Source organism: Tiliqua scincoides, chromosome 13 (assembly GCF_035046505.1).
Source record: "Tiliqua scincoides isolate rTilSci1 chromosome 13, rTilSci1.hap2, whole genome shotgun sequence".
NCBI classification, from domain to species: Eukaryota; Metazoa; Chordata; class Lepidosauria; order Squamata; family Scincidae; genus Tiliqua; species Tiliqua scincoides.
In genome coordinates, this window is record NC_089833.1 from 8,167,756 (window position 1) to 8,189,550 (window position 21,795).

General features: G+C 45.9%; 1 protein-coding gene and 3 pseudogenes across 1 annotated transcript in view; 1 reads left to right on the forward strand and 3 right to left on the reverse strand.

The window, feature by feature from the left end:
- LOC136663868 (ankyrin repeat and fibronectin type-III domain-containing protein 1-like) overlaps positions 1-21,795 on the forward strand; it is a 473,183-nt gene that overhangs the window by 100,758 nt on the left and 350,630 nt on the right. The window lies entirely within an intron of this gene.
- Positions 114-230, reverse strand: LOC136634145 (5S ribosomal RNA; annotated as a pseudogene).
- On the reverse strand, positions 4,635-4,754 carry LOC136633990 (5S ribosomal RNA; annotated as a pseudogene).
- Positions 20,174-20,290, reverse strand: LOC136634043 (5S ribosomal RNA; annotated as a pseudogene).

Genomic DNA, 21,795 nt, shown 5'->3' on the forward strand with positions numbered 1-21,795 from the left:
TGACACAGTGTCAGAGAGATGATGTGGCTCTCCTGCCAAAATGTTTGGATACCCCTGCTCTAACCCTTACTACAAATGGTTGGCAACCTTCAGTCTCGAAAGACTATGGTATAAGCCTACAGCACCCGGTATTCCCAGGTGGTCTCCCATCCAAGTACTAACCAGGCCTGACCCTGCTTAGCTTCTGAGATCGGACAAGATCGGGCATGTGCAGTGTAACAGTTGCTGGTCCTAAACAGCCAACCTGGAAGTAAGCTCAGCTGAATGGGACTTTCCTCTGTGTTGACATATATAGGACTGTGCTGCACTGGAGCCTTTTCTCTGAGAACTGCAGAGCTCTCCCTGACACTCTGCTCTCCAGACCTCGTTTGTGTGTGTGAATGTGTAGTTTTTGAATAGGCCACAATGTGGAGTACGGGCATCACTCCACCCCCTGTTCCTGTGTCCCTCCCCAGTCTGTTGCTGGTGAGTGAATTGGTAGTGGTGACAACAGTGGCTCTATAAAGCACGCAAGTGAACATGGGTGGTGGTGACAAAGGGTAAGATGTGGGAACTGTCTGAGGCAAGTGGCCTGACTTGAGGAGAAGGCACAAAAAGAAGGATGGAGACGGGTTTGCAGGTTGATGTGCCATCTCATTTGCTCCTGGTGTATTGCATGCTGGCCTTATTCTGGTCACAGGTAGATGCTAACGCCCTGCTTAGCACTCAGCATGACACAGGCCAGATTGCCACCTGATGCCACCTCTGGACTGCTGCCTCTGTGCTACAAAGAACCCCAAACTCAAACCCTTCATACTCCTTTCACGCCGTTGTCAAACTCGGAAGTGCTGGACTTCCGTTTCATTTACAAATATTCAGGTTTGACAGCAGTGTGCGAGCCGCATGGGAAGGAGTGGGGATGATCTGCTTCTTGCTCAAGTGAGTGGCTTGCACTGATAGAAGGTTGGAGAGAGGCAGTGGCAGGCTTGAAGTGAAGGGAATCCACCATCCCCTTCCCATCCCCCTTGCAATGTGCCGTTGATGCACCCTGCATTGAGTGGCCTCGTAGATGGTGTTACGGTCCTGTGCCCAACTCAGGGTGCGCTAACCTTGGGCTTCCTCCCCTTTTGGGTAACTCTGACCAAGAAAAAGATAGCTAGGCAGAGTCCTCGGGGTAAGCTAGGGTAAGGAGTTCTCAGTTCCTTCACAACAAAACCCTCACAAAGGGTTCTCAATATACAGGTGGAGCCTGTTTATCCGCGGATTTTACATCCGAGGATCTGAACTGACACAGGTCCGCCGAACCAAAGTTGTGCCAGACTTGGCCCACCTGAACCTTCTGAAGATGACTGGAGCTGTGCTTCATTAGAATTAGTAGAAGAACCCTCACCCTGCAGTTAAGAAATCAGAGATGCTACACTGGACATTGCTGTGAATCTAAATGTTCCATCCGGCTTTTGTCCTTTCCTGCTTTTGGGGGGGACGGACAGGAAACAGATTTTTGACCTTCATACATGAGGTAGTGGTTAAGCAGGTTTTTCTCATGGACTGTTACCAGTAGGAATGGTGTTGGTCAAGGATATGTATTTAAAGGGGTTTCAGTAGCTCTCTTTAGTTTTTTTCAAGAGTGTTGCAGGTCAGAAATAAGATCCTCATAACGGCTAGAATGTCCTTGTTCGATGAGATAATGGAAAACCAAGGAACTCATTCAACCCTCTGTTGCTTGAGTGCAAGCAGGACTGGCTCAGACCTCCTGGAGCCTAAGGGCTGAATCCTATCTAATTTTCCAGTGCCGGTGCAGCGGTGCCAATGGGGCATGCACTGCATCCTGTGGTGGGGAGGCAGTCTCAGAGGCCTCCTCAAGGTATGGGAACATTTGTTCCCTTACCTCGAGATTGCACTGCAGTTGCACCAGTGCTGGAAAGTTGGATAGGATTGGGCCCTAAGGCATTGCACCAAACACTGCCTCCTTTCCCAGAAGCACTCAGTTGCTCTTTCCTTCCTTCCACCACCCTTCTGTACCTCTTCTGTTTTCCTCTTTCCTGACAAGGAGGAGCTGAAGCAGTAGCAGAGGAGGTTTCCCCCGACTGATTTGTTACCTGAGGCGACCGTCTCATTTGGCCTCATGGATGTGCCAGCCTCTTGGAGTGCAAGGTCATTCAGCTCTGCTTAACAGTAGCAGTCACCTGGTAACGGCTTCCAGCTACCCATTTTTCTTCAGCAGCCTGAAGCAAAATGACTCTCCCTTCACAATTGTAATTGTTCTGATGCACATGTCCAGATGTTTCCTGTGCAGATCAGACATCTATTTTACAGGTGCTCCTAATCAGCCAGGATACATTACCAGTACCGATTCATTCTTCGCTGAAATGCCATATGCCATTCCCTGATTGACCAAAACACACAGAGCATTGTAACTTCTGTTTCAACCATTTGCCTCGATTGGGCAGCCAGATGGGTTACTTCCTTCACCCAGCGCGAAATGGGTATGCGATCCACTGAATTGGTGAAATATAGTGCTGGGAACCTTGCGCTTGTGTGCCGTGGGTCATGGAAACAATAACATATTAACTACAGGTACAGAAAAAAGGCTTTGACGATGGTCCTTATGGCTATTCAATAGTTTCCCCTCGATCTGTGTTGCGGATTGCAGAAAGACGTGTCTCAGACATGAAGCACTTAGATGGAACACGCAGGCTATTTTGGGCCATCTATTTCAAGTTGTTACAGCATAGCTTGAACATTTTCTATCTGAACTGCTTTAATCGTTCTCCCAAGGGCAACGTGTCATGATAAATGCATGTCATGAAAAATGAGGTGTGTTTAGGACCAGAACCTTCTCAACAGTAGGAGCCACGAGGGTCCCCATTCAGATTGGGATGATGAAATGTCAGAAGGGGGGGTTCATCTTTTCTCCCTACCCCCATTTCCCTGCCAGAAGTGTCCCTGCAGCTCTTTGGAGCAAATAACAGGATTTCCAGCAGGAAAATGACGCAGGAGGCAAGGGTTAACTGTGCCTTTAGCTGTGGTCCTGATCTGAATTGTACACGACCTGATGGACTGGGGGGAATACTCTAGAATAGGGACCCACTTTTGAGAATGACAATCTGTCAGGAACCACCAGAAGTGATGTCATTAATCCGGATGGAAGTGATGTCATGGTCAAGTGACATTACCAATATAAGCTTCCAACCTAAACCGCAGTTAACCAAAAGGCCCATCATACAAGGCACTCATGCTGCTATTTTGCATAGCTCAGAATTCAGGCATTAGAACAGCCCCGCTGGATCAGGCCATAGGCCCGTCTAGTCCAGCTTCCTGTATCTCACAGTGGCCCACCAAATGCCCCAGGGAGCACACCAGATAACAAGAGACCTCATCCTGGTGCCCTCCCTTGCATCTGGCCTTCTGACATAGCCCATTTCTAAAATCAGGAGGTTGCGCATACACATCATGGCTTGTATCCCATAATAGTTTTTTCCTCCAGAAACTTGTCCAATCCCCTTTTCAAGGCGTCCAGGCCAGATGCCATCACCACATCCTGTGGCAAGGAGTTCCACAGACCAACCACATGCTGAGTAAAGAAATATTGTCTGTTCTAACTCTTCCAACACTCAATTTGAGTGGATGTCCCCTGGTTCTGGTGTTATGTGAGAGTGTAAAGAGCATCTCCCTATCCACTCTGTCCATCCCCTGCATAATTTTGTATGTCTCAATCATGTCCCCCCTCAGGCGTCTCTTTTCTAGGCTGAAAAGGCCCAAATGCCATTCCAGCTCAGAAGTCACAACAGAAGGCAGACTTGGATCCTTCTCCAAACACACTGCTCTCCTCCCTTTCCAGTATCCTGTCTTCCCACCTATTCAGGGCAAAGCATGAGGCTTCTCTCCCACTGGGAGCCCATCTTGTCCAGCAGCTCTGTACCCTGTATTTTCAGCTCTGTATTTTCAGTGGTGGCTGAGCTAGGTGCTACGCAACCCATCTGAAATTGGCTCAGGACTCACCCAGTGGGTCGCGACCCACAGTTTGAAAAACACTGCTCTAGAAAATATCTGTCCCGCTCCCTGGACCTCCCTTTGTTACCACCAGCAGGCTGACATGAACAGAACAAGCAAGCTAAAAACAATAACAGCTGGTTAGAAATCAAACACTTGCCAGAATAAAAAAAAATGGTTGGCAACTTTCAGTCTTGAAAGACTATGGTATAAGCCACCCAGTATTCCCAGGCAGTCTCCCATCCAAATACTAACCAGGCTTGACCCTGCTTAGCTTCTGAGATCAGACAAGATCAGGAGATAGTGTTCAGTATAGGGAGATGGTTGGCAACCTTCAGTCTCGAAAGGCTATGGTATAAGCCTACAGCACCCGGTATTCCCAAGCGGTCTCCCATCCAAATACTAACCAGGCCTGACCCTGCTTAGCTTCTGAGATCAGATAAGATCAGGAGATAGTGTTCAGTATAGGGAGATGGTTGGCAACCTTCAGTCTCGAAAGACTCTGGTAGAAGCCTACAGCACCCAGTATTCCCAGGCAGTCTCCCATCCAAGTACTAACCAGGCCTGACCCTGCTTAGCTTCTGAGATCAGACAAGATCAGGAGATAGTGTTCAGTATAGGGAGATGGTTGGCAACCTTCAGTCTCGAAAGACTATGGTATAAGCCTACAGCACCCGGTATTCCCAGGCGGTCTCCCATCCAAGTACTAACCAGGCCTGACCCTGCTTAGCTTCTGAGATCAGACGAGATTAGGCATCTGCAAGGTAACAGTTGCTCTTTACTAAGCTTTTAAAAGATGGTGTCTGGGCCATTATGGCCTCCCGGAGGAGGGAATTTCACAGTCTGGGCACATGGCGTTGGCCTGGCCTCTCGTGCCTGCCAACAGAGCTTTGCTTCTTAGGAACACATTTCTTGTAACGTGTTGCTTGGCCCTGAGTTTGAGTACCTCAGACTCATGTCCCCCAATATGATTTGGGGTTTTAATGGAATTGCAGTCAGATGCCTTGGGATGGTAGATATGGACTTAGTCTTGAGCTCTGTATGCTGTCCATTGATGTTGGGGTCTGAATCTTTGATCATATTGCCTGGAACCTTAAGTGTCCAACTGGAGAAGGTTCACATTTATCCTCCCTGCAACCAAGGTACCTGCCATCAGACCACTTGTCAGAATTGTCCAGCAGATGGGGAGCTCAATGATGAACTGCGCAAGAGAATTGGGGGGGGGGGGATTGTTGAAATCCCTGTGGGTATCTCAACATCAGAGAAAAGATGTGCAAGAAAGTGTGAACTGAACAGGAGAGGATGCTTTGCAGAGCAAGCCGACAATTGGAGGAGGTGCAGATTTCTTGAACACTTCTTTACCAGAACTGTGTCTGGTGTGGAGACACAAAGGATGCAATCTTATCCACACTTACCTGGGAGTAAGCCCCACTGACTATAATGGGAGTTGTTTCTGAGTAGACATGCATGAGATTGATCTCATATTCTCCTAATGTGTTATAATGCGAGACAGAGCATCTGTGGGTGGGTCTTCTTCAGGAGCGAGGATGGGTCTGTTTGCTAAAACTTTGATAATCCTATGTGAGTTTAGATTCTGAGGGCCAAAGGTTTTTCTGTTAAGCTGTAATATAAAAGTCATAAAATGAACTAAGGTAGTATCATTCTAGTAATGATGGCATTTATTTTATACCCACAGCTGTTGAATCTCCTTATGCCCAGAATCTTGGAGTGTCAGCTTCCCTACTATCTTCTAAAGGCGCCTGAGAGGGGGAATTATGGAGACATACCAAATTATGCAAGGGATGGATAGAGTGGAAAGAGAGATGCTCTTTTCTCTCTCACATAACTCCAGAACCAGGGGACATCCACTAAAATTGAGTGTTGGGAGAGTTAGGACAGACAAAATAATTTCTTTACTCAGTGTGTAGTTAGTCTGTGAAACTCCTTGCCACAGGATGTGGTGATGGCATCTGGCCTAGATGCCTTGAAAAGGGGATTGGACAAATTTCTGGAGGAAAAGACCATCACAGGTTACAAGCTATGATGTGTACGTACAACCTCCTGATTTTAGAAGTGTGTTACCTCAGAATGCCAGATGCAAGGGAGGGATGCAGGTCTCTTGTTGTCTTGTGTGCTCCCTGAAGCATTTGGTGGGTCACTGTGAGATACAGGAAGCTGAACTAGATGGGCCTATGGTCTGATCCAGCGACGCTGTTCTTATGTTCGACCAACTTCATCTTCCTTGTATCCACACCTAGGATGGGGACTTTCACTTGCATGTTGATCTGAAGGTTTAAGAACATCGGTCCCTTGATGGAGAATGCTTGATATAATGCAATCCTGCTCTCGATTCTTCCTTGCTTTTAGAAGTGGCAGATGATAAAAAAACATAGCAGACATTCAAAACGATGTGTCTAATTTAGCAGCAATTCCGTATTTTCTGGCATATTGAGAGGTCCACTTTGCTCAGCTCTTTCCACTTTCCTTTTTGCAAAGAACACTTAAAGTGATACAGTACTTGATCCTACTGCTTTCCTAACCGATATTCTGTACCTTATGCAACCATGACACGACTGCTTATTTTGTTGACTGCGAGTGAAGCTTTTTGATGTATTTTTTGGTTCCCTTTATCCACCGTACAGAACTCGCCAGCGACACCTGCACCTCTCTCGCAAGCTGAAGTTTGCATCTATTTCTGCAATGATTGCTACACAAGGGGATGCATTGTTCCCCACAGCTTGTGTAATTTCTTCCACAGGGGCCCGGAATGTTAAATATTTCATCCGGTGAGCCTTTTTGTGATCATGCAGATTTTCACGCTCATGGCTGCCTGCCCCTTGGCCGGGGACATAATGATTTTTATGCAATTTATTCATGAAAACACTGGGTGTTGAATGAAAGACATCTTCCCCTGAGTGGCATATCATGGTAGGCAAGGTTGGAAAAAATTGCTATTAATAGTTGAAACTGGTTTAACTTTTGCTAAATTGCATTGACTTTTCCTGTTGTGTTTTGCTGAGCTATGTGCCTGCCCCATTTGCTCATCATTTGAACCCATTGGAATCATTTGTGATGGCTTCAGAGACTTGCAGGAGAAGCATGTCCAGAGTGGTGGATCTGTGACCCGATGAGTGCATTTTGCCCCTGTTCCTTTCTGTGGCTGGTCCATACAAGAAGTTGGGCTTCCCACCAGCCTAAACATAGTAGTCCATATTCTTTTACCGAGGTAATGCTTCCTTGGTAATCAGGCCACTGCATAAATAAGGAGAAGGTTGAGAGATATCCACTAAAATTGAGTGTTGGGCGGGTTAGGACAGACAAAAGAAAATATTTCTTTTCTCAGCGTGTGGTCAGTCTGTGGAACTCCTTGCCACAGGATGTGGTGCTGGCGTCTAGCCTAGACGCCTTTAAAAGGGGATTGGACGAGTTTCTGGAGGAAAAATCCATTATGGGGTACAAGCCATGATGAGTATGCGCAACCTCCTGATTTTAGAAATGGGTTAAGTCAGAATGCCAGATGTAGGGGAGGGCACCAGGATGAGGTCTCTTGTTATCTGGTGTGCTCCCTGGGGCATTTGGTGGGCTGCTGTGAGATACAGGAAGCTGGACTAGATGGGCCTATGGCCTGATCCAGTGGGGCTGTTCTTATGTTCTTATGTTCTTATCTTCATTCATAAACACAAATCTCCACATCCCCCTCCTTAATCCACATCCCCCCCCCTTGATCTTTTCAGCTCTTGGCAGTGATGATTGCACAGAGGTGCCTGAGATATACAGATTTACGACTTGCTTTTTCTCTCCTTGCCCTCCCGTCTCTCTCTGCGAGAGAGTGAGTGATTTGGTAGAAAAGCCTCATTTATTTTTCATGCTCAGTGCAGCTGTTGACTGTGCTGGCAGTTTTCTTGATATAGATGTACAAAGACAGCAATCTGTAAAAGAAGAAAACCGGAGGGACTAGAAACTAGCACTGCCTGCTTTCTCCCTCTGTTCCTGCCCTTCACAGATACCTGCCAGAGCATCAGGACTTTTCTCTAGTTTCCTCAAGCGTTCTAGTTTGCCGCCTCCCCTGCTACATTTTTGAGCTTGCCCTTCCCATACAGACATAGCAATTTGTCCCAGCAAGGGGTCTGTTTTGATATCTTTCCACATAGCACAAACTGCAGCCGTTCACTCGTCCTGGCGTGTAACTCATTCGTTGCTGGCTAAACAAAGGCAATTCTTTTAGAACAACCTTGCAGAAAAGTTTGCAAGAGTTACTGGCCCTGACCTATTTTATCAAGCCCACCTGTCCCTTCTGTATGTGGGGTTAAGTCATTTCAAAATCCAGGTAAAGGCATTGATCTCATGTTTTCAAAAGGCACAGTTGTCCTTGGCATTTTTAAAAGGGAAAAGAGCGCAGCTGTTGTATTTTGTGTCATAAGGTGATAATGGAATGGCAAGCTGTCTTACGAGCCTCCCTGCCCCACAGCGGATGAGAAAAATGAAAACCTTGGACCAGCCAAGACGCTTGCATTGTTAGCTCTCTTTAGGTGTTTGGACTGGCCAAAGAATCAATTAGCTCCAATTGTGTTGATCTCCAGGGTAGCGCTGAGAAGGACCACTTTGGTGTCTAGAAAAAAGGCACCTGAGAGGGGGCATGATTGAGACATACACAGTTATGCAGGGGATGGGTAGAGTGCATCAAGAGATGCTCTTTTCCCTCTCACACAACACCAGAACCAGGGACATCCACAAAAACTGAGTGTTGGGAGAGTTAGGACAAACAAAAATCTTTCTTTACCCAGTGTGTGTAGTCAGTCTGTGAAACTCTTTGGCGCAGGAAATGGTGATGGTATCTGGCCTAGATGCCTTTCAGGGGGGGTTGGACAAATTTCTGGAGGAGAAATCCATCATGAGTTTCAAGCCATGATGCGTATGTGTGATTTTCTGGTTTTAGAAGTAGTATATCTTAGAATGCCACTGCAAGGGAGGGCACCAGGATGCAGGCCTCTTGTTATCTTGTGTGCTCCCTGAGGCATTTGGTGGGCCACTGTGAGATACAAGAGGTTGGACTAGATGGGCCTTTGACCTGATCCTTTGACCTTAGTAAAGAGCAACTGTTACCCTGCACATGCCTGATCTTGTCTGTTCTCGGAAGCTAAGCAGGGTCAGGCCTGGTTAGTACTTGGATGGGAGACCGCCTGGGAATGCCGGGTGCTGTAGGCTTATACCAGAGTCTTTCGAGACTGAAGGTTGCCAACCATCTCCCTATACTGAACACTATCTCCCGATCTCGTCTGATCTGGGAAGCTAAGCAGGGTCAGGCCTGGTTAGTACTTGGATGGGAGACCGCCTGGGAATGCCGGGTGCTGTAGGCTTATACCAGAGTCTTTCGAGACTGAAGGTTGCCAACCATCTCCCTATACTGAACACTATCTCCCGATCTCGTCTGATCTGGGAAGCTAAGCAGGGTCAGGCCTGGTTAGTACTTGGATGGGAGACCGCCTGGGAATGCCGGGTGCTGTAGGCTTATACCAGAGTCTTTCGAGACTGAAGGTTGCCAACCATCTCCCTATACTGAACACTATCTCCCGATCTCGTCTGATCTGGGAAGCTAAGCAAGGTCAGGCCTGGTTAGTACTTGGATGGGAGACCGCCTGGGAATACCGGGTGCTGTAGGCTTCTACCAGAGTCTTTCGAGACTGAAGGTTGCCAGCCACCACCACTTGGTATACACAGAAAACTGTTTTAGGGGGAAAAGAGTTTTCTCAGGAGGGGGGCGCTTGCTCATGACACCCCCACACTTGTTTGCAAAGAAAAAAACTAGCTCATAGCTGAGCTTTGCAGCTAAAGGTGGATGCAGTCGTCCCCGCTCCCCGTCCCTGACATTCAGCGCTTAATTTGAATCAACCCTTCTGCTTGCTACTTTGCAGAGCATAAGTGACACCTGGAGTCTGAATACACAGAAGGTGCCCATGGAATGCGTAATTCTGGGCTGAGAGATGCTTACTTTGCCCAAGGCTACCCAGTGAATTTCATAACTGAGCTGCTGGGGTTTACACACAGAGATCATGGAATGTGGAGTTCTACGCTGAGATTAATCCATCCCCTTAAAGAGCCACTAGCCTGGTTGTTGTGTTGGTTTGTTTATTGCCTCCTGGCAATAGGGCAGGGAGGCTTTAAGAAGCCACTGACACATAACACTGTAGGTTCATGTAGACAGACCTGCCAGTAAGTTTGCATACTTATTTTCAAGAATCAAGTGATCTACCCTTAAAGACATGGATGTAGTGGGAAGGAACAAAGCTCTGGGAGCCCTACAGCATGGGCGGTGATGACATCAGCAGGAGTGGCCAGTAGCTAGTACCTTTGAAATTTTTTTTCAATGGACGTTAATCAAGAAGAAGCATCAGTCTCTACAAACTAGTCTCAGAGGCAAAATGAGACATTTTCCTGGGGTCATAAGTTAATGTCTAGGGCAGGGATTCCATTCAGAGAGCCATGGTGCCTGCTGAGGGCTGGAAGTGACATCATAAAGCAGGCCGTGACATCATTAAGCAGATGATGTCCAGAAATAAGCACTTCTTTCTCACCTGGAAACTCTTTAGCTGCAAGTGACAGAAGAGAAAATATGAAAATCTTATTCATATTTTTAAGATATGAGAGAGCCCAATTATAATGGGGGCTGGATAAATTGCTTCCAGGGGCTGCATTCGGCCTGCGGGTTTGACCCCACTGGTCTAGGGCCTGTAGGCCTTAGTGTGCCTGAAGGAAGATATGCACCTCATGGTATGTTTAACAGTGCAAGCCTACAAATGTCTACTCAGAAGTAAATCCCATTGAGTTCAATGGGGCTTGCTCTCAAGAAAACGTGTATAGCAGTTTTTCTCTAACTGTGGGTCAGGACCCCCTAGGTGGGTCCCCATTCATTTCAATATTTTATTTTTAATATTTTAGACTTGGTGCTCTCATGGTATGTGACTGCATTTGGGGAAACGTTGCAGACCTGTACTTTTAACAATGATGGTCAATGGAACTTACTCCTGGGTAAGTGTGGGTTGGATTGCAGTGTAGGATCGTTAGAAATTTTCCTGCTTGATGACATCACTTCTGGTCATGACATCGCTTCCAGTGGGTCCTGACAGATTCTCATTCTAAAAAGTGGGTCCAGGTGCTAAATGTGTGAGAACCACTGGTGTATAGGTTTGCAGACTTATGCTATAGTACTGTGCACCTTTACCTGGGAGTAAGTCCTGTTGAACATTGTGGAACTTATTACTTAGTAACAATGTCTCAGCTAGCACTCCAATTTTCCTTTATATCAGGGATATTTTTCATTTTTCAGTTCCATTTTTCAGTGTTTACGCTATTGGTATTAATTCCAAGAGTATGTGATAATATGAGCTACATCTTTAAATGAGATAATTTTCAAAATAGGGATAAGTGGCAGGAGAAGTAAACACAGCCATGAAGAAATTTAAAGGTGATTTTTTTTTTTTTTGTCGCACAGTCTCAGTGGGGCATGTCTCAGGGGATGGATTTCATGACATGCTCCTGCCCTTCAAAATTCTGCACCCACAATTAAAGGGTGATTGCAAAACTAAGCCTCTGTTCTGGGGGCCAAGCTAGATATTACACGCACACATGCACAGCTCACCCCAATGGCACTCTTTCTTTCCCACCATGTAGCAGGAGAAAAGGTGCATCTGACATCTCCAGCTGTTGATTCAACCCCAACCCCCCACCTGCTCTGGCTTGCAGGACACTCACTGTACTACCCAGCCTCTAGGGAATATGAGCTGATGATGAGGAAACAAGCAGGAGATTCCTCAACTGCTTTGTTTCATATTGCATGGAGAGATTTAAAGATAATGAGAATGCTGTCCAGGCTACAAGGTGAAAAGCCCAGTGAAACTAGTCCCTCCATTTTGTTTAAGGGTGGCTAACGTCGAGAAGGAAATGGAGATTGTTCCTAGTTTCAGGTACTCACCATTAACAACATAAGAACAGCCCCACTGGATCAGCCCATAGGCCCATCTAGTCCAGCTTCCTGTATCTCACAGTGGCCCACCAAATGCCCCAGGGAGCACACAAGATAACAAGAGACCTCATCCTGGTGCCCTCCCTTGCATCTGGCATTCTGACACAGCCCATTTCTAAAATAGGAGGTTGCACATACACATCATGGCTTGTAACCCATAATGGATTTTTCCTCCAGAAAAATTTTTCATTCCCATGGAGTAATGAAAACCTGCAGGTTGCCGAAGACGGACATTGGTGCAGATTGGAATATTTTTCAGGGTTCACTTTTCCAGAATATTCCAGAACAGTACCCAGGCAAGGCAATTCAGCAAACTATTTTCTGACCGCATAGGAATCTACTTTATAATTTTCTGACCGCATATCAATCTACTTTATAATAAGTGCCACAATATCATCTTTGAATCCGTGTGGGCTTCATAAAGTCTCTAATAAATTGATTAGTGAAACCCACAGATAGCCTCCAGTTTTGTCCCGGAACGCCAGGGTGCAGATGTCCTCATCGGTTCCTACCTTGCAAAGAGCTAACATTGGTCTCTTAAGCACTGCTTGTAATTAAAGCTGTAGTACAGTAATTATACTGTGAGGATCTGACCAGGGAACCTAATGAATCAAAGGTGTCTGGCTCTCCAGATTATCCAAGATAATTAGTCCCAGCAGTGGCTTTCTTCTGTCATTTAAAAGACCTCGATCTTCACATAACTATCTTTCCAGAGGATGCATTTGATGGTAAAAGCTTTGTCGTGTTAAAAGCCATGTAACATATGGAGGCTTCTTTTAATTAAAACAAACAAGCCTGAACAGGGGTGTGCTGCCTGAATAAACCACCCACTGCTGCCTCCGCACATGTGCGCGTACCCCTCCTATAGAGGGCAGGTGACTGGACAAGCGAGCATGATTCTAACACCCTTTTACTTGCAAAGCATGTGCCATGCAGCTTCCTTGATCCCATGCTTCTTCTGTTTGAACCGAACAGGTTTGGCTTTTGCTCATTGCAAACAGGTGAGGTGGGGTGGTGGCATGCGGTGATCTTCTAAACACAGAGCAGAGCAAATTGCCTTGCCTTGCCTAATTCATTGGTCACTCTAATTCAGTGCTCCACAAACATTTCAGCACCAGGACCCACTTTTTCAAACTACAATCTGTCGGGACCCACTGGAATTGATATCATTAACCTGGAAGTGATGTCATGGCTGGGAGTGATGTCATCAAGCAGGAAAACTTTTAATACCCTCCCACACAGCAAAATCTAAGTAAATTAAAAGTTTACATACAAGTTTAAAAATTTATTTAAAATAAAGAACGCTTCTAACTCTCCCAAGCAGTTGCTAATCTGTTTAACCCATTTTTGCCTGGCCCACAGGTGTACACATTTGGTCCCCGTTGTGTATATGTAACGCTGGGCAGAAATGGCTTTAAAAAAATTCCCCAAATATCCCAAAGGCTGCAGTCTTATCCACACTTACCCACTAGTAAGTTCCATTGGCTGTCATTGTTAAAAGCATATACATAGTAGCCTGTTGAAAACACAGCTCTGTAACATTTCCCCAGATGCAGTCACATACTATGGCAGCATTGAGTTTAATAATAAATGAATAAATACACATTGAAATGACTGGGGACGCACCTGAAATTGGCTTGCAACCCACCTAGTGTGTCCCGACCCACAGTTTGAGAAACAATGGTTAATTCAGGGGTGTCCAAACACTTTGGCAGGAGGGCCACATCATCTCTCTCTGACACTGTGTCGGGGGCCAGGAAAAAAAATGAATTAATTTACATTTCAAATTTGAATAAATTTGCATAAATGAATTTTATTAGAGATGGAACTTATATGAATGAATGAGGGTCTTGCAGTAGCTCAAGGCCTATAAAAGGCCTTGCATAAAGTAAGGCTAGCCTTTCCTTCGCTGCCACTGCAGCATCACAGACATGAAACAGTAAGTAGTGGAGGGGGCCCTCATCCCACAGCTCAGGTGAGAGGTTGAACAGTCGTCCTCATGCTGAGAGCAGTTGAGTTGGGCCAGCACAGGCTCCAGCAAGTCTCTGGAGGGCCAGAGGCTCATTGGAGACTGGGGGCTCCCCGAGGGCCAGATTGGGAGCCCCTGAGGGCCGCAAGTGGCCCCAGGGCCAGGGTTTGGGCACCCCTGGTCTAATTCATAAGACTGAGGTGGCCCACTGAAATTGGGTTTTTTGCAAAGCAAGCCTCTCCAGAGAGCTCAGTTTCCAAATGGGTTTATCCGATCGAGGATTCCCTATCCGTCACTCCCATTCAAACTGCACAGGCCTGAACCTCACAATAAAATGGCGGCTGTGGTGGCTGGGGAAGCTGCTGGCAGGGGGGGGTGGAAGCAGGACCTCTGCATTTGGAACAGGTGCGCTACCCTGGTGGTGGGGTCCAGCAGTGCAGAACTGGGGCCATTGTTGGGGAGCAAAGGGAGCTAATTAGCTTAAAGTGGGTGAAGCTGGGACCGAGAACCTGGCAAAACACGTACAACGAGTTACCACTGCTGGCGCTGGAAAGCACTCTTTTGCAGTGTCTTCAGGTGTGCCTTCCCCAATCAATCTGAATAATAATTTCCCCAGTGGTGCTGTGTTCAATGGCACGCTGAAATCCAGATTAGATAAGCTGCATTGCCCTTGCCCAGTTACCTATTAAAAAGGGTATAGAATTAGTCAGGCAGGGTATACCTTTGGTAAGCCCAAGATTTATTATGTACTGTACGTCTTACTTTCTTTCCTCTCCCTGTCTTCCGTTATCCTTGTCTTTTAGTAGTGCCTTTACTACATGCCATTAAAGGTAAGCTGTCGTTATCCATATTGCTTTTTGCGGTTAAGTTACTCAAGTCTCTCTTTTCTACCCAAACACTGTCGAGAATGAGCTATTTATTAAAACCTTTTGTGCGCGAACTTTGCAGTGATTGGTCATGGGGAGATAGGGACTGGCTGGAACGTGTTGGGGGGGAGTAGCAGCTTGTGGGCTGGAGGAATTGACAAAGTGGAAAGCTGGAAAGGGCAGAGAGCGCAGATGCCAGGAGAGGATCGACGTGATCCTTGAGTGTCAACTGGAATTGAGAAATATAGTCAGTTCTCTTTGTACGTGAATTTGCTATCTGTGAATTCACTTATCTGCGAGGGGCAGAATTGCCACCACCGCTCATTTCAACTCTGTTCTCGTTAACCGTGAATACTGTGCCAGTGCCACATCAAATGGGCATTGGTATGGTCTGCCCATCAAATGGGCAGGAGGTCTGGTCTAGAGGGTTGAGCCTCCGTCTGCCTGAAGATAACATCCACAAGGTCGCCAGTTCGAGCACACCGGCACCGTGCGACCTTGAAGCAGCTGACAAGCTGAGCCGAGCTATTCCATCTGCTCTGAGCGTGGGAGGATGGAGGCCAGATCAGAACGAAACATATGGATTGTTGTAGCTCTTGAAAGATAGAGCCTTCTCTCAATTGTAAAAATCCCTATGGGGATTTAAATTAGCCTGCCTATGTAAACCGCCTTGAATAAAGTCTGAGGAGAAATCTGAGGACCTAGAAAGGCAGTATATAAATACCTGTATTGTATTGTATTGTATTGTATTGTGTAGGCCCAATGCCAATGGGCTTTGGTATAGACCCATGGAGAATTGTTGGACATCTTGTATGTGTCTGCTTCTGGACTTACCTCACCATCTTTGGTACCAGCTCAGGGACTCCAGCTGAACCCTGGTGATGATCAGAGGCCAATGACAAGAGGTATCTAGAAGACTACCTGAGGGGTGCTCTGGGAATGGGACAAGCCCAGGGAAGGAGGAGGCAGGTGGAGAATGGGTGAAGCAACCTCCTCCCAACAAGAGGCATCATTGTTGGGCCAGCAACCTTCTTGAGGGATATCCAGCATGGAGGAGGAGATGTTGATGAGCCCTGGCTCCACAGACTTCAAGTGAAGCTTCAGGTTAATAAAGTCCATAGAGCGTATGGTGAAGAGGGTCCCCTGGAGCCTAACCCCATTTCCCCCATAGGCTCAGTGATTTGGTATCTGCTCATTTGGTATCCACGAGGTTTTCCAAGAACTTCACCCTAATGGATAACAAGAACTGACTGCAGTGTAATGTAATGTAAACCCCAAAGAATGGTCAACTGGATCCTTGGTTGCTCCTCTGCCATGCACAGTGATTATCATGATTTATGGGATGCTATGACCCAAAGGCAAAGCTTTATAAAAGGTGTCCTACAGAAGCGATCTGGGGCCTTCAGTGCTGTACTAGCTGCAAACAGAACAGAAGGAAGCCTGCAATAATATGTAGATGGTTGTCCCATGGCCACAGGATAGTTGAATGCGTAGTAATTAGGTAATGAATTATCTCTAGGAGCTCATCTGAGATGTCTAGGGCTGCAATCACACTTCCCGTCTGCACTGATGAAAAAATGATTCTGGAAGATCTGAACTGCATACATATATATATATATATATATATATATATATATATATATATATATATATATATATATATATATATATATATATGGCTTCACTAATTAGCAGCATGTTTAATGCCAGTGCTTATGGCTAATTTTGCAAAGCTTATTCCCTTTTATGCTAATATTTTTAAAACCTTATTTGTGCATTGGGGGATTTAACCATTCAGTTCATTTATTTTCTTGGGGAATAAACTTTTGATGATCTTCTGAAAGCTTTTCTGATCTCCCTTTAATGCATTTTAACGGCATTAAGTCAGTCTGTTGCTTTGCCGTGCCTTAATTAAATTTTTCACTTAATTTGTAACCTGCTTTTCTTTTACCAAAGAAAGCCCCTGGTGGCCAACAATATCAGCCAACTCCAGTAAATATAACCGTATCAAAATTGACAGTACCGCAGACCCTGGGAGCCAAAAATTCAAGCAAAAAACTCGAGGACAGGTAAAACAGCACACTGCTTTTTGAAGTTGGCAAAGGGCTGGAGGTTGGCAAACAAACTGAAACAAAAAGCAGACAAAACAGGAGGACTAGATATGGTGGATTTGTTTTTACGCCCTTCTATTTTTGTTTGCTACTTTTGCACCAGCTGTCTAGTTAGTAGACGACCTATCAGACATCTTTAGCTATGGTTTAATAGCAACATTTTAGCATCCTAAGTCAGTAGCCATTATCCTTCCATTACCCTCAACTCGGTCCTTAGTGTGAGCATCTTGACTACTAGATGACTGACTCTGATCCAACTCATTGGACCCTGTTCTGCGTTGTGCTTTTAATCAAGTGCTCAGAGACCAGCATCTCCCCTCGTTGTCAGGAAACAAAAAAGGTCTCTCTGAGATCACCTCTTTACAACTTTTGCTGGCAGGTGAATTCGAATTCGTGACCCTTCCAGTTGCTAAATTTTTACATTTGAGCAACATGAAACGGGCTAAGCTGCTGGTTCTAAGCAACTAGGAGTAACTGTGTAAGCAAATTGTTGTGTTTTAACCCTTATTTCTTATCTCTCTTTTAACATATACCTTCATACATGACTGTTTGGAGATATTAGTTGTAAAACTATATACCTAATAAAGGTTTGTTGTATGTTGTTGTTCATTGGACCCATTGAAGCCCACTTTATTTCCAGAGCTGGGAAATTCAAACACCCCACAAGACCCTAAATGATCAGATAAGTCAGGGTTTACATCCTGCCTGTAAAACCTAAGAGCAAATTTATTTATTTATTTATTTAGATTTATATCCTGCCTTACTCCCTGAAGGGCACCCAAAGTAGCTTACAAAAATAAATAAATTAAAAGCACATTTATCAGCTATAAAATGCAAAATATAGAATATAAAATACAGACACGACACAATGTTAAAAGACAACCAGTGGCAAGCTACAGCGGAAAAGATAAAACGAATTGGTTTTAAAATATGCAGCAGTTAATTAAAAAACAATCAAACACCACTGTGCAAGCAGCAGACGTACCCCTGAAGATGCTGAGTTTAGAAGGCTTTTTAAAAAGAGAAACGTCTTCAGATCCTGCCGGAAGGTTTCCAAAGAAGGACGTTCTCAGCCCAAAGGGAAGGGAATTCTACAAAACAGGTGCTGAAGAGGCCCTATTCCTTTCCGCCATTCCCCAAACCTCTCATTGGCAGCACTTCCAAAAGGGCCCTCTCAAATGACCAAAGAGGACAAGCCACATTGGGCAGAAGGAGGTGGTCTCTCAAACACACGGGCCCCAAGCTGTAAAGGGCTTGAAAAGTCACAGCCAGCGCCTGGAATTAGAACTGAACCAGCAGCCAGTGCAGCCCCTGAAGCGGTGGGTTGACGGAGTCAAACTGCCAAGGTCCAGCAACTGCTTGAGCCACCACGTTCTGTGCACTAGTTGCTATTTTCAGGGCCACTCCTGCTCTGCTGCGCTGAAGTGCCTGTCCCAATGCGGGAGCATCAACTGTTTAGCTTAGGTGTTGCACTTTGGGGTGAGAGAACTGGAAGCTTGGGACAGTGTATCTTACTCAGGACGAGTGAGACCAGTATGAGACCAGGATGAGGTCCCTTGTTATTTGGTGTGCTCCCTGGGGCATTTGGTAGGCCGCTGTGAGATACAGGAAGCTGGACTAGATGGGCCTGTGGCCTGATCCAGCGGGGCTGTTATTATGTTCTTAACTACAATTCCCAGGAAGCCTTGCAGGTCTCTTGTTATCAGGTGTGCTCCCTGGGGCATTTGGTGGGCCGCTGTGAGATACAGGAAGCTGGACTAGATGGACCTATGGCCTGATCCAGTGGGGCTGTTCTTATGTTCTTAACTACAATTCCCAGGAGGCCTTGCAGGTCTCTTGTTATCTGGTGTGCTCCTTGGGGCATTTGGTGGGCCGCTGTGAGATACAGGAAGCTGGACTAGATGGGCCTATGGCCTGATCCAGTGGGGCTGTTCTTATGTTCTTATGTTCTCAGCTACATCAGGATTCATTTATTTTCAGCCTGCTTCTTAAATCCCCTCACCCGTGCATCCTCCTCTCCATTTTGCCAAAAGATTCATGCCTAGTCTTCAGCACTCGCAATTATCTCCCCTGTGGTTTCAAAGCTTTGCAACTCTGTTTAATGCTCTCCTGATATATTTACTGATCTTCCTGACTGGTCCAGATTCACTCAGGCGGGAGCAGGTTTGCCACAACTCTTTGGCTGTCCCATTTTGCTGTGCTTTGCCGTTGTTCATATTTCACCAAAAGTTGAAAGCCTGGCTCTGCACAAGCTTTTCCCTGATTTGTTTGGTCCTCTTCATCATTTTGTTGTCATGGCTGCTGTCTTTTTGTACTGATGATGTGTTTAATGGATATTGTGCCGAGTTTCCCAAAGGGAGAAAAGTAGAGTAGAAATGTAAAGAGCAATAAGATAGGCTGTGGCAAACACAAATACTAATGGCAAATGAATAGTAACAAAATTATCTCACCTGCTTGGAACCTTCATATATAGCACTACCCACCCACAAGATATTTCAGCTCCTACAACGGTAGCAAAAGCACAGGGGATGGCGTACCTAGAGCACTGGCTCCCAAACCAAACCCTGAGAAGTGGTCCACGAGGTCTCAGGAAGAAAAGATATCCTTCAGTCACTTCCAGCATCTCACTGAGCAAGTGCTTCACCACGGAACCCCAGAGAGGGCAGAGAATGGACCATGCACAGCTATCAACGAAAGTAGCACTGCATAAATCTTCACTATAAATAATAAATCTCTAATAATTTTTCTCTAATTACAAATTTATTACAAATTTAATTATATATTTCTTTGTAGGTGTGGGGTGATTGCATGCGGTCCATGACAATTTTTGCCTCATCCTGGCTAGACCCTCCAGAGGGGTTCCCCAGGCCTCAGAATGCCTTATAATGGCATAAAAATGTCATTTCAAGTTGCCTTTGGGGAACCAGAAGTAATGTTTTTTGGCCAGAAACGGCTATTCTGAAGCCCACAGAGGGCAGATGGTGCGGCCTCTGTGGGCTTCAGAAAGCCCTCTGGAGGGGAGCACAGCAGTTGGATGCACAGGTGAGGGGGCTTACGAAGCACAGTTCTGGTCCCCTTCTAAGGGCTTAAGGGGCCGATCATGGATTTGATTATCTGCAAAATTCGGCATCTGTGGGGGGGGGGGTTTCAAGAACTGATCCCCTGCAGATACTGAGGACCCACCTGTACAGTGCAATTTGGTTGGCAACCTTCAGTCTCGAAAGACTATGGTAGAAGCCCACAGCACCAGGTATTCCCAGGCGGTCTCCCATCCAAGTACTAACCAGGCCTGACCCTGCTTAGCTTCCGAGATCAGACGAGATTGGGCATGTGGAGGGTAACAGTTGCTGCCACAGTATTTACACTTTCCTGTTGGTTCTGTCCTCTTCTTTTGAGAAGGAGATCTACATCAGAATGCCTGAAGCATTTTCAGTCACCCCCCCCCTTTTGGGCTATTCCTTGTTCCTTACATTTTTTGATAGTCCTCCAATTGTAATTTGGGCTTGAGCTTACTTTGTCCCCATCTCTCTCCCTTTCTTTATTACATGCTGGCCTCTTTTTTTTTAGCGCGGTCATCAGTTTTGAATGGTTCCTTCCTTAGTATAATAGCTTTTGAATGACAGGTGGTTTTGAGTATATTAAACCCTTACTATAATAGCTGGATTTGCCGGAATGGGGGAGTAATTTAGTTACATGCGTGCAGCAGTTTGTGATAAGGCAGACAAAAACCATGAGTCTGGCTGCCATGTATCGGCAAATCAATGTATTATATATGGAATAATTATTTAATAGTGTAAGAAGAGAGGCCAAACTTACCGCTTCAGCTGTATTGCCACCTCAGGTGGTGTACACTCAGGCGGTATGCCAAAGGCTGTACAGTCAATTCTCTTATATGTGAATTGACTTATCCGTGAGGGGCAGAATTGCCACCTACCTCTCGTAATCCGCGACTCTGTTCTTCTTGTCTGTGAATACTGTGCTGGTTGGCATCAAACAGACATTGGGATTGGCACATAGAGAATTGTTGGGCACATTTGTGTCTGCTTCCAGACTTGCCCCACCATCCTGAACACCTTCTCTCTGACCTTACATAGGGTTTTTCCAGATAGGCTCCTAAAGAGAGGGTAGAGCCTCCATTTGCCTGAAGATAACATCCGCAGGTCGCCAGTTCGAGGCCACCGGCACCATGCGACCTTGAAGCAGCTGACAAGCTGAAGCCGAGCTATTCCATCTGCTCTGAGCGTGGGAGGATGGAGGCCAGAATGTGAAACCAGATCAGAGAGAAACACCTGAATGTTGTGGTTCTTGAAAGAAAGAACCTTTTTTCATTTGTAAAAAACCCTATGGGGATTTAAATAAGCCTGCCTATGTAAACCGCCTTGAATAAAGTCTTGAATAAAGACCAAGAAAGGCGGTATATAAATACCTGTATTGTATTATTATTATGTTTTGGGGACACGCTAAATGGACTCTTCCTCTCCTGTTTTTGTTGTGTGTGGGCAATGTCACCATTCACAGTCCCCTGTATCATTATTTTCATCATTAACAGATTTTGGGCGTTTAGCTGTGCCAGTGGGGCAGGTGCTGCATCCTGCAGTTGGGGGGCAGTCATGGAGGCCTCCTTAAGGTAAGGAGGCCTTATGGTATGGTATGGTTTGTTCCCTTACCTGGGTGCTGGAAAGTTGGTTAGGATTGTGCCCTTTGTCTGTTAACAGATGTGATGAGTTAAGAGCAGGGGAAATACCAGGAGTGCAAGTAGTGCATGATAACATGACGTTGACCCTGCCATAAGAAGTGAGCAAAGTGTGATAACCCTGAACACCCTGTGCGGAACTGTCCTTGACTTCCCTGGTTGCT